Source organism: Hylobates moloch, unplaced genomic scaffold, assembly GCF_009828535.3.
Source record: "Hylobates moloch isolate HMO894 unplaced genomic scaffold, HMol_V3 SCAFFOLD_7, whole genome shotgun sequence".
Lineage (NCBI taxonomy): Eukaryota > Metazoa > Chordata > Mammalia > Primates > Hylobatidae > Hylobates > Hylobates moloch.
The window spans coordinates 52,972,265-52,984,889 of record NW_026652282.1 but is presented as its reverse complement, the minus strand read 5'-3'; the positions used below and the strand labels follow the sequence as shown (position 1 = coordinate 52,984,889).

Genomic DNA, 12,625 nt, shown 5'->3' with positions numbered 1-12,625 from the left:
CTATATCTACATATATCACATTTTCTTCATCCATTCATGTGTTGATGGGCACAGGTTGATTCCATAACTTGGCTATTGTGAACAGTGCTGCAATGACATCTCTGAAATACTGATTTTAAATCTTTTGGGTTAATTCCTAGAAGTGGGATTGCTGGATCATATGGTAATTTTATTTTTAGCTTCTTGAGGAGTCTCCACACTGTTTTTCATAATGACTGTACTAATTTATATTTCCCCCAACAATGTACAAGGTTTCCCTTTTCTCTCCATCCCTGCAAAAACTTAAATCTTTGTCTTTTTTATAATAGCCATTCTAAGAGAAGTGAGGTGATATATCACTGTTGTTTTAATTTGCATGTCCTTAATGATTAGTGATGGTGAGGGCTTTTTCATATATCTGTGGGCCATCTGTATGTCTTCTTTTAAAAGTACCTATTCAGGTTTCTAGCCCATTTCTTTTAAAAAATTGAGTTAAATTTTATTTTATTATTTGAAGTTAATGTTATTATTTAATACATTCATATAATTTGTAAAGATGTAATCAGTGTGCTTGGTATATCTATCACTCTAAAAAAGTTGTGTTTTCTTTATGTTAGAACCACTCAAATTTTTTCTTCTAGCTATTTTATAGTAATACACTAGATTATTGTAAACTATGGTCTGCTGACAATCTATCTAACACTAGGTCTTTTTTAATTCTATCCAAGCATATATTTGTACCTATTAATCAACTTTTCTTTATCGTCCCTATCCTATACTATTCCTGGCCTGTGGTCATCCCTTATCTGCTCTCTATCTTCATGAGATCCACCTTTTTATCTTCCATGGATAAGTGAGAACATGCAGGATTTGTCTTTCTGTGCTTGGCTTATTTCACTCAACAATAATGACCTCCAGTCTCATCCATGTTTTTTGCCAATTTCTTAATTGAATTGTTTGTTTTCTTTCTATGGAGTTCATTGAGTTCTTTATAGATTTTGGTCATTAACTGCTTATCAAATATATGGCTTTCAAATATTTTCTCCATATGAGTAGGTTGTCTCTTCACTGTACCAATTGTTTCCTTTGTTGCACAGAAACTTTTTATTTCAATGTAACCCCACTTGTCTATTTTTGCTTTTGGAGTCAAGTATTAAATAACATTGCCCAGGCCCCTATGCTTTCTTCTAATGGGTTTTGTAGTTTCAGGTCTCATGTTTAAGTCTTTATTTTGAGTTAATTTTTTATAATGTGTCAGACAAGGGTCAAATTTTATTGTTTTGTATATGGATATTCGGTTTCCCCAGCACCATTTATTGAAGAGATTGTCCTTTTCTCATTGTACATACTCGAAACCTTTGTTGAAAGTCAATAGACCATATATGTGTGAGTTTATTTATTTATTTCTGGGCTGTATAGTCTGTTCAATTTTTTGATGCATCTATTTTTCTTCCAGATCCATGCTGTTTGAATTACTAGCATGTCGTAGGATAGTTTGAAATCAGCTAGCATGATATCTCCAGCTCTGTTCTTTTGCTCATAGTTGTCTTGACAATTGGAGATTTTAGGATTTTTTCTATTTTTAAGAAAAATGACATTGGAATAGTGCTGAATTTGTAGATCACTTTGAGTGGTATAAACATTAAAAAAATAATTCTTCAAATCCACAAACATGGGCTAACTTTTTATTTACTTATTTTTTTTCAATTTCTTTCATAAATGTTTTTATAGTTTTCATTATATAGATCATTTGCTTTGGTTAAATTTACTCCTAAGTAATTCATTAATTTATTTTTTGGAATAGTTATTGTAAATGAAATTTATCTCTTGATTTATTTTTCAGATAGTTCATTGTTAATGTAAAGAAAATCTATTGATTTTTGTTTATTGATTTTGTATCCTGAAACTTTACTAAATTTGTTTACCAGTTCTAGCTTTTTAGTGAAATATTTAGAATTTTTTCCACATAAGATCATGACATCTGCAGATAGCAATAGTTTTACATCTTTCTTTCTCATTTAGATGCCTTTTATTTCCTCTCTAGCCTTATTTCTCTGACAAGGACTTTCAATACTATGTTGAGTGGAAGTGGCAAAAGTGGGCATTTTTCTGCTATTCTGTATATTAGGATACATGTAGAGTGAAAGTCAAAGAATAGAAAAACGTAATCCATGCAATGAAAACCAAAAGAGATTTGGGGTAGAAATATTTATATAAGATAAAATAAACTTTATGTAAAAACAACTGCAAAAAGAGACAGAAACATTATATAATAACAAAAAGATCAATTTGTTAAAGAATATATACGAAATTGCAAATTTACATGTACCCAATATTGGAGCACCTAAATATTAAAAGCAAATACTAAAGAATCTGAAGAGACGGATTGCAATACAATAAGAGTAGGGTACTTAAATACCCCACTTTCAATAATTATCAGATATTCAAACAGAAAATTAATAAAAAACAGAAGACTCAAACAACAGTTTTGAGCAAATGGAAACAAAAGACATACAGAGATTAGTCCATCAAGCAGGATTAGAATACACACTCTTCTCAAGTACCCATGAAACATTCTCCAGGATAGACCATAGGTTAAGCCACAAGAGGAGTCATAGCAATTTTAAGAAAACTTAAATCATATGAAGTAACTTTTCAGATGACAATGGTATAAAACCAGAAATCAATAACAGAAGAAATTTTTAAAAATTCACAAATACATGGAAATTCAACATGTTCATGGGCAACCAAGGAGTCAATAAAAAAATTTAAAAGGAAATTGAAAGACATCTTGAGACAAAAATGAAAACATATTATACCAAACTTATGGAATGCAGCAACAACAGTTCTAAGAGAAAAGTGTATTATAATGAATGCTCACACGAAAAAAGAAAGGTCTCAAACAACCTAACATTATGCCTCAATGGAATAGAAAAAAAGAAGAAACTCAAGATGGATTAAAGACTTAAATGCAAAACCTGAAACCATAAAAGCCCTAGAAGAAAACCTAGGCAATACCATTTAGGACATAGGCATGGGCAAAGACTTCATGACTAAAACACCAAAAGCAATTACAACCAAAGCCAAAATTGACAAATGAAATCTAATTAACTTGAAGAGCTTCTGCTCAGCAAAAGAAACTATCATCAGAGTGAACAGGCAACCTACAGAATGGGAGAATATTTTTGCAATCTATCCATCTGACAAAGGTCTAATACCCAGAATCTACAAGGAACTTAAACAAATTTACAAGAAAAAAACAACCTTATCAAAAAGTGGGCGAAGGATATGAACAGACCCTTCTCAAAAGACAACATCTAAGCAGCCAAGAAACATATCAAGAAAAGTTCATCATCACTAGTCATTAGAGAAATGCAAATCAAAACCACAATGAGATACCATCTCATGCTAGTTAAAATGGCAATCGTTAAAAAGTCAGGAAACAATAGATGCTGGAGAGGAACAGAAGAAATGGGAACACTTTTACACTGTAGGTGGGAGTGTAAACTAGTCCAAGCATTGTGGAAGACAGTGTGGCAATTCATCCACGATCTAGAACTAGAAATACCATTTGACCCAGCAATCCCATTACTGGGTATATACCCAAGGGATAATAAATCATTCTACTATAAAGACACATGTACACATGTGTTTACTGCAGCACTATTTACAATAGCAAAGACTTGAAACCAACCCAAATACACCTCAATGGTAGACTAGATAATGAAAATGTGGCACATATATACCATGGAACACTATGCAGCCATGAAAAAGAATGAGTTAATGTCCTTTGCAGGAACATGGATGAAGCTGGAAACCATCATTCTCAGCAAACTAACACAGGATCAGAAAAACAAACACCACATATTCTCACACATAAGTGAGAGTTGAACAATGAGAACACATGGACACAGGGAGGGGAACATCACACACCAGGGCCTGTCGGGGGATGTGGGGGCCCCCCATGACCTGGTGTTGTGTCTGATCACCCCATCATTCAAAACAATAATAACTGTATATGATAAGGCAACAACATTATACTCAATGTTGAAAAATTAAAGCCCTTTTATCTAAGATCCAGAACAACACAGGGATGCCAACTCTCACCACTTAAATTCAACAGTATTGGAAGTCCTTGCCAGAGTTATCAGGCAACAGAGAGAAATAAAATGTATCCACATAGGAAAAAAAGAAGTTAAATAGTTGCTGTCTGTTGACAACATAATCCAAAATAAGAATACAAAATACCAAATACAAAATCACCACACAAAAATCAGTAGTGTTTCTATGTACCAAAAATGAACTTTATAATAATTCCATTAAAATCACTAACACAAAAAATATAATACTTAGAAATAAATTTAACACTGAAAACCATTAATAAAAAATTGAAGAAGTAAAAAAAATTGGAAAAATTATTCTATGTTTATGGATTGGAAGAATTAATATTAAAATGTTCATAAAACTTAAGGTGACCTCTATAGTCAATGCAATTCTGATCAAAATTTCAATATTTGTAAACAGAAACAAAAAAAAATCCTAAACTTTGCATGAAACCAAGAAGAACCCTAAATAGCCAAAGCAATCTTGAGTGAAAGAACAAAGCTGATGAAATCACACTACCTGAATTCAAAATCTACGACAAAAATATAGTAATCAAAACAACATGGTACTGGCATAAAAACAGACACATAGACAAATGGAAAATAATATAAAACCAATAAGTAAATCCACACATTTATGATTAACTGATTTTCAACAAATATGCTAAGAACACAAAATGAAAAATGAGCAGTCCCCTCAATAAATGTTGTTTAGGAATGTGAACATCCACACATGCAGAAAAATGAAATTAGTAGCTTGTGTCACACCACACACAAAAATTAACTTGCTATAGTTTTGTCTGTTTAAGTCCTCAAAAACTCATGTGGAAATTTAATTTCCAATATTGGAGTTGAGGCCTAATGGAAGCTGTTCCAGTCATGGGGGCAGATTCCTGATGAATAGATTAATGCCATTCTTGAAAGGTGGGGGATGGTGGGTGAGTTCTTGCTGTATTAGTTCCTGTGAGAGCTGTTTGTTTAAGAGAAGCTGGCACCTCCCTCCCATCTCTATTGCTTGCTCTCTCACCATATGATCCTTGCATGACAGATCCCCTTCAAGTTCGAACATGACTGGAAGCAGCCTGAAGTACTCACAAGAAAAAGATGTTGTGACATGCTTTTTGCTGTTGCTGTTTTTGATTTTATTTTAGGTTTACGGGTGCATGTGCAGGTTTGTTATATAGGGAAATAGCATGTCATGGAAGTTTGTTGTATAGATTATCTAATCACCCAGGTATTAAACATAGTACCTGATAGGTAATCTTTCAACTCGCTCCTTCTTCCCTCCCTACACCCCTAAGTAGGCTCCAGTGATATTGTTGCCTTCTTTGTGTCCATGTGTTCTCATCATTTAGCTCCCACTTATAAGTGAGAACACGTGATATTTGTTTTTCTGTTTCTGCATTAGTTTTTAAGGATAACGGCATACAGCTCCATCCATGTCCCTGCAAAGGACATGTTCTCACTCTCTTCTATGGCTGCATGGTGTATATGTACTGTTTTCTTTATCCAGTCTACCACCGATGAGCATTTAGGTTGATTCCATGTCTTTGCTATTGTGAAAATTTCTGCAATGAACATACATGTGCATGTGTCTTTAAAATAGAATTATTGCCGGGCGCGGTGGCTCAAGCCTGTAATCCCAGCACTTTGGGAGGCCGAGGCGGGCGGATCACGAGGTCAGGAGATCGAGACCATCCTGGCTAACACGGTGAAACCCCGTCTCTACTAAAAATACAAAAAATTAGCCGGGCGTGTTGGCGGGCGCCTGTAGTCCCAGCTACTCGGGAGGCTGAGGCAGGAGAAAGGCGTGAACCCGGGAGGCGGAGCTTGCAGTGAGCCGAGATCGCGCCACTGCACTCCAGCCTGGGGGACAGAGAAAGACTCCGTCTCAAAAAAAAAAAAAAAAAAAAAAAAAAAAATAAAATAGAATTATTTATATTTTGGGGGCATATACACAGTAATGGGATTGCTGGGTCAAATGGTAGTTCTGTTTATAGGTCTTTGAGAAATCGCCACACTGTTTACTGCAATGGCTGAACTAACGTACACTCACACCAACAGTGTACAAGCATTCCTTTTCCTCTGTAACCTTGCCAGCACCTGTTAATTTTGACTTTTAAATAACAGCCAGCCTGACTGGTGTGAGACAGTATCTCATTGTGGTTTTGATTTTCAGTTCTCTAATAATCAGTGAGGCTGAGCTTTTTTGTTTTCATATGTTTCTTGGCCGAATGTGTGTCTTTCTTTCTTTCTTTCTTTTTAAAGTGACTGTTGTGTCCTTTGTCCACTTTTTAATGGAGTTTTTTTTGTTGTACATCTGTTTAAATTCTTTATAGATGCTGGTTATTAGATCTCTGTCAGATGCATAATATGCAAAAATTTTCTCCCATTCTGTAGGTTGTCTGTTTACTCTGTTGATAGTTTCTTTGGTGGTGCAGAAGCTCTTTAGTTTAATTAGATCCCATTCATCAATTTTTGCTTTTGTTGTGACTGCTTTTGCATCTTTGTCACAAAATTTTTACCAGGTCCCATGTTCAAAATGGTATTGCCTAAGTTGTCTTCTAGAGTTTTCATAGTTTTTGGTTTTACATTTAAGTCTTTAATTCATCTTGAGTTTATTTTTGTATATGATGTAAGGAAGGGGTCCAGTTTCAGTTTTCTGCATTTGGCTGACCAGTTATCCCAGCAGCATTTATTGAAAAGAAACTCCCTTCCCCATTGCTTGTTTTTGTCAGCCTTGTCAAAGATCAGATAGTTGTAGGTGTGCAGCCTTATTTCTGGGCTCTCTATTCTGTTCCGTTGGTCTATGTGTGTGCTTTTGTACCAGTATTATGCTGTTTAGGTTATTGTAATGCTGTAGTATAGGTTGAAGACAGGTAGCGTGATGCTTCCAGCTTTGTTCTTTTTGCTTAAAATTGCCTTGGCTGTTCAGGCTTTTTTTGGTTCCATACAAATTTTGAGATAGTTTTTTTTTTTTCCTATTTCTTTGGAGAATATCATTGTTAGTTTAATTGGAATAGCACTGAAACCACAAATTGCTTTTGGCAGTATGGCCATTGTGATGATATTGATTCTCCCTATCCATGAGCATGGAATATGTCTCCATTTATTTGTGTCATCTCTGATTCCTTTGAGCAATGTTTTGTATTTCTCACTGTATATATTTTTAACCTTCCTGGTTAGCTGTATTCCTAGGTATTTTAATCTTTTTGTGGAAATTGTGAATGGGATTGTGTTGATTTGGTTCTTGGCTTGACTGTTGTTGGTGTAACAGAATCCCAGTAATTTTTGTATACTGATCTTTGTATCCTGAGACTTTTCTGATATTGTTTATCAGCTTAAGGAGCTCTTGAGGTGAGACTTTGAGGTTTTTCTAGACATAGGATCATGTCGTCTGCCAACAGGGGTAGTTTTACTTCCTCTCTTCTTATTTGTGTGCTATGTCTTTCTCTTGCCTGATTGCTCTGGGCAGGATTTCCAATACTATATTTAATAGGAGTGGTGAGAGAGGGCACCCTTGTCTTGTGCCAGCTTTTGTCCATTCAATATGATATTGGATGTGGGTTTGCCACAAATGGTTCTTATTATTTTGAGGTATTTCCTTCAATGCCTAGTTTACTGAGGGTTTTTATTTAACACGAAGAGATGTTAAATTTTATCAAAAGCTTTTTTTGCATCTGATATGATCGTGTGGTTTTTGTTTTTAGTTCTGTTTATGTAATGAATCACCTCTATTGATTTGTGTATGTTGTTCCTAATTTGTATCCCAGGGATAAGGCACACTTGGTCAAGGTGGATTAGCTTTTTGATGTGCTGCTAGATTCGGTTTACTACTATTTTGTTGAGGATTTCTGCTTCTTTGTTCATCTAGGATATTGGCCCGATGTTTCCTTTTTTTGTGTGTGTCTCTGCCAGGTTTTGGTATCAGGATGATGCTGGCTTTATAGAATGAGTTAAGGAGGAGTCTCTCCTCAATTTTTGGAATAGTTTCAGTAGAAATGGTACTAGCTCTTCGTTATACGTCTGGTAAAATTTGGCCGTTAAGCCATCTAGGCCTGTGCTTTTTCTGGATAGGAGGCTTTTTATTACCAATTCAATTTGGAACTCATTATTTGTCTGTTCAAGAAGTCAATCTCTGGGAGGTTATATGTTTCCAGAAATTTATCTATTTCTTCCAGGTTTTCTAGTTGGTGTGCATACGGTGTTTATAGTAGTCTCTGATAATTTTTTGTATTTTTGTGGGTTCAGTTGTAATATCCCCTTGTGTTTATTTGGATCTTCCTCTTTTTTCCCTTTATTAATCTAGCTAGCAGTTTGTCTAATTTATTATTTCAAAGAACCTACTCCAGCATTTTTTGACCTTTGTATGGTTTTCCACAACTTAATTTCCTGATTTTAGTTATTTCTTGTCTTCTGCTCTGCTAGCTCTGGGGTATGTTTTCTCTTGTTTCTCTAGGTCCTCTAGGTGTAATGTTAGGTTGTTCATTTGATATATTTTTAACTTTCCGATGCCAGTATTTAGTGCTATACTATTCCATCTTAACAATACTTTAGCTGTGTCCCAGAGATTCTGGTATGTTGTATTTTTGTTCTAATTAGTTGAAAATAATTTCTTGATTTCTGCCTTAATTTCATTGTCCACCCAGAAGTCATTCAAGAGTAGGTTATTTAAATTAGCAAGAAAAAAAATAAACAATCCCAACAAAAAGTGGGCTAAGGACATGAATAGACAATTCTCAAAAGAAGATATAAAAATGGGTTGGATGCGGTGGCTCACGCCTGTAATCCCAGCACTTTGGGAGGCTGAGGTGGGTGGATCACCTGAGGTCAGGAGTTTGAGACCAGCCTGGTCGACATGGTGAAACCACATCTGTACTAAAAGGACAAAAGTTAGCCGGGTGTGGTGGCATGTGCCTGTAATCCTAGCTACTTGGGAGGCAGAGGCAGGAGAATCACGAGCCCAGGAGGCAGAGGTTGCAGTGGGCTGAGCTGAGATCACACCACCACACTCCAGCCTAGGCAACAGGAGTGAAACTCTGTCTCAAAAAAAAAAAAAGAAGAAAGAAGAAGAAGAAGAAGGAAGGAAAAGGAAGAAAGAAGAAGGAAGAAGGAAAAAGGAAGAAAGAAGAAGGAAGAAGGAAGAAGGAAGAAGAAATACAAATGGCCAGCAAATATATGAAAAAGTGCTCAACATCACGAATGACCAGGGAAATGCAAATCAAAACCACAATGTGATACCATATTACTCCTGCAAGAATGGCCATAATAAAAAAAAATAAAAAAAATAGATGTTGGCATGGATACAGTTAAAAGGGAACACTTCTATCCTGCTGGTGGGAATTTAAACTAGTACAACTACTATGTAAACAGTGTGGAGATTCTTTAAAGAAACAAAAGTAGAACAACCATTTGATACAGCAATCCCACTACCGGATATCTGCCCAGAGGAAAAGAAGTCATTATACAAAAAAGATACTTGCACATGCATGTTTATAGTAGCAAAACTCACAATTGCAAAAATGTGGAACCAGCCCAAATGACCATCAATCAATCAGTGGATAAATAAACTGTGATATATATATATAGTGTGTATATATATGTATATACATATATATATAGTGTGTGTGTGTATACACACACACACAAAATACAATACTACTCAACTATAAAAAGGAATTAAATAATAGCATTGGCAGCAACCTGGATGGAATTGAAGACTATTATTCTAAATGAAATAACTCAGGAATGGAAAGCCAAACATCGTATGTTCTCACTCATAAGTGGGAGCTAAGCTATGAGGATGCAACGGCATAAGAATAATACAATGGATTTTGAGGACTCATAGGGAAAGGGTGGGAAAGGGGTATGGGATAAAAGACTACAAATTGGATTCAGTGTATACAGCTCGATGATGGGTGCACCAAAATCTCACAAATGACGGCTAAAGAACTTACTCATGTAACCAAAGACCACCTGTTTCCCCAAAACCTATGGAAATAAAAAAAAACTTAAAAGAGTAGGTTGTGTAATTTCCATGTAATTGTATGCAGTTCAGTAATTATCTTAGTATTGATCTAAATTTTTATTGCACTCCTGCCCGAGACCGTGGTTGCTATGATTTTTTTTTAATTGGTTGAGCACTGTTTGATGTCTGATTTTTTGGTCAATTTTAGAGTATATGCCACGTGCTCTACTACTATTTTGTGGCTAAGTCTCTTCGTATGTCTCTAAAAGCTTGCTATATAAATCTGGGTGCTCCTGTGATGGGTACACATATTTAGGATAGTTAGGTTTTCTTGTTTAATTTACCCCCTTACCATTATATAATGCCATTCTTTGTCTTTTTGATTGTTGTTGGTTTAAAGTCGGCTTTGTCTGAACTTAGAATAGCAACCCCTGCAATTTTCTATTTTCCATTTGCTTGGTAGATTTTTCTCCTTCCCATTACTTTGAGCCTGTGGGTTTCATTGCATGTTAAGATGGATCTCTTGAAGACAGTATAACCTTGGGTCTTGATTCTTTATCCTACTTGCCACACTGTGCCTTTTAATTCAGTTATTTAGCCCTTTTACTTTCAAAGTTATTATTGATATGTGTGGGTTTGATTCTGTCATCGTGTTGTTAGCTGATTGTCATGCAGACTTTATAGCATCAATGGTCTATGTACTTAAGTGTATTTTTGTGGTGGTTGGTAACAGTCTCTCATTTCCATGTTTAGCACTCTGAAGGACTTTATTTAAGTGACTCCTGGTGGTTATGAATTTCATTAGTATATACTTCTCTCAAAATAACCTTGTTTTCCTTCACTTATGAAGCTTAGTTTGGCTGGATATGAAATTCTTAGTTGAAATTTTTCATTACAAATGCTTAATATAGGCCCCAATCTCTTCTGGCTTATCGGGTTTCTGTTGAAAGGTCCACTGTTAGCCTAGTGCTCTTACCTTTTAGGTCACCTTTCTCAACCCTCTAGATGCCTTTAACATTTTGCTTTCATTTCAACCTTGCGGAATCCGATGACTATTTTATAGTACCTCACAGAGGTTCTCTCCCTTTCCTGATTTTAAATGTTGGCCTCTTTAGTGAGATTGGGAAAGTTTTCATGTACACTATCCTCAAACATGTTTTCCAAGTTGCTTGATTTATCTCTCTCTATTTCAATGCTGATATGTTGTAGCTTTGGTCTGTTTACATAATCCCGTCTTTTTTGGAGGCCTTGTCCATTCTTCTTTATTGCTTTTCCTTTTTTTATTTTTGTCTGACTGATTCATTGCAGAGTATTGGTCTTAAAGCTCTGAGATTCTTTCCTCAGCTTGGTCAGTTCTGCTGTTATTACTTGCAATTATATTATTAAATTCTTGAAGCCAGTTTTTCAGCTCTATCAGATCAGTTTGATTCTTTCTTAAAAATGACCATACCGTTTTCCAGCTCGTGTATGATCTTATTTTACTCCTTAAGTTCATTGGATTGGGTTTTGACTTTTTCCTGGATGTGGATGATCTTCACTCCTGTCTATATTCAGAATTCCATTTCTGTCATTTCAGCCATTTCAACCTTGTTAAGAGCCATTGCTGTAGAACTGGTGTGGTTGTTTGGAGGTAAGAAGACACTCAGGTTGTTTAAGTTGCCATAGTTCTTGTGCTGGTTCTTTCTCATCTGTGTGGCCTGACATTCCTTCAATCTTTGATGATGCTCTCCTTTGGATGGATTTTTTTCTTTTTAGTTTTATCTTTTCTGATGTCTTTGGGGTTTGATTGTGATATAAGATGGGTTCATTCAACTGGCTTCATTTCTGGATGAGTTTAGGGGGCCTAGGCTCAGCTCAGCACTCCTGATCTGGGTGCTCCAGCTCTGGGGGGCTGCTACCAGGTCCCTGGCTTTTTTCTCTGGCACCTAGAGGTTAAGTTAGTGATTGTCACATCATTTACAGTATCTTTTTTTGCTTCTCAAATGTATTTTTCAAATGGTACTTTATCATTTCAAATATAATGCAAGAAACCTAAAACTATATACTTTCATTTTTCTTCTCCTATTCTTCTGTGCTGTTGTCATATATTTTACTTCTACATATGCTAAAAACCATAAAATTCATTATTTTTCTCTACTTATTTAGAAAAATCAGTTATTTTATAATACTTCTACTTTTAATCAATCCATATCATAATATTTAAAGTGGGTTTATTGTAAACCACATATAGTTGAGATATTTAATTGTACAAATTAAATAAAAATTAATTGTATCTGAATTTAGAGCTGCCATTTATTATATTTATGTTTTCTCCTTGTGTTATTTGTTCCTCTACTCCCGTTTTAAGAACTTCTTTTGGATTTTAAAATAATTTTTAGTATTCAATTTTAATTCATTAGATTTTTTGCTATATCTCTACCATTTTAATGATTGTTCTCGAGATTATAATACACATACTTAACTCCTTACAGTTAATTTAGAGTTAATATTTTACCACCTAAAATAAAAATACAGAAGTCTTATTACCATACACTTTCCTTTATTCTCTCTTTTAAAGTTGATATACATCTTATGT

At 35.1% G+C, this 12,625-nt stretch overlaps 1 protein-coding gene across 1 annotated transcript in view; it reads right to left on the bottom strand.

The window, feature by feature from the left end:
• The window catches only part of ZC3H12B (zinc finger CCCH-type containing 12B), a 444,060-nt gene that overhangs the window by 167,684 nt on the left and 263,751 nt on the right, over positions 1-12,625 (bottom strand). The gene's annotated exons all lie outside the window — the stretch shown is intronic.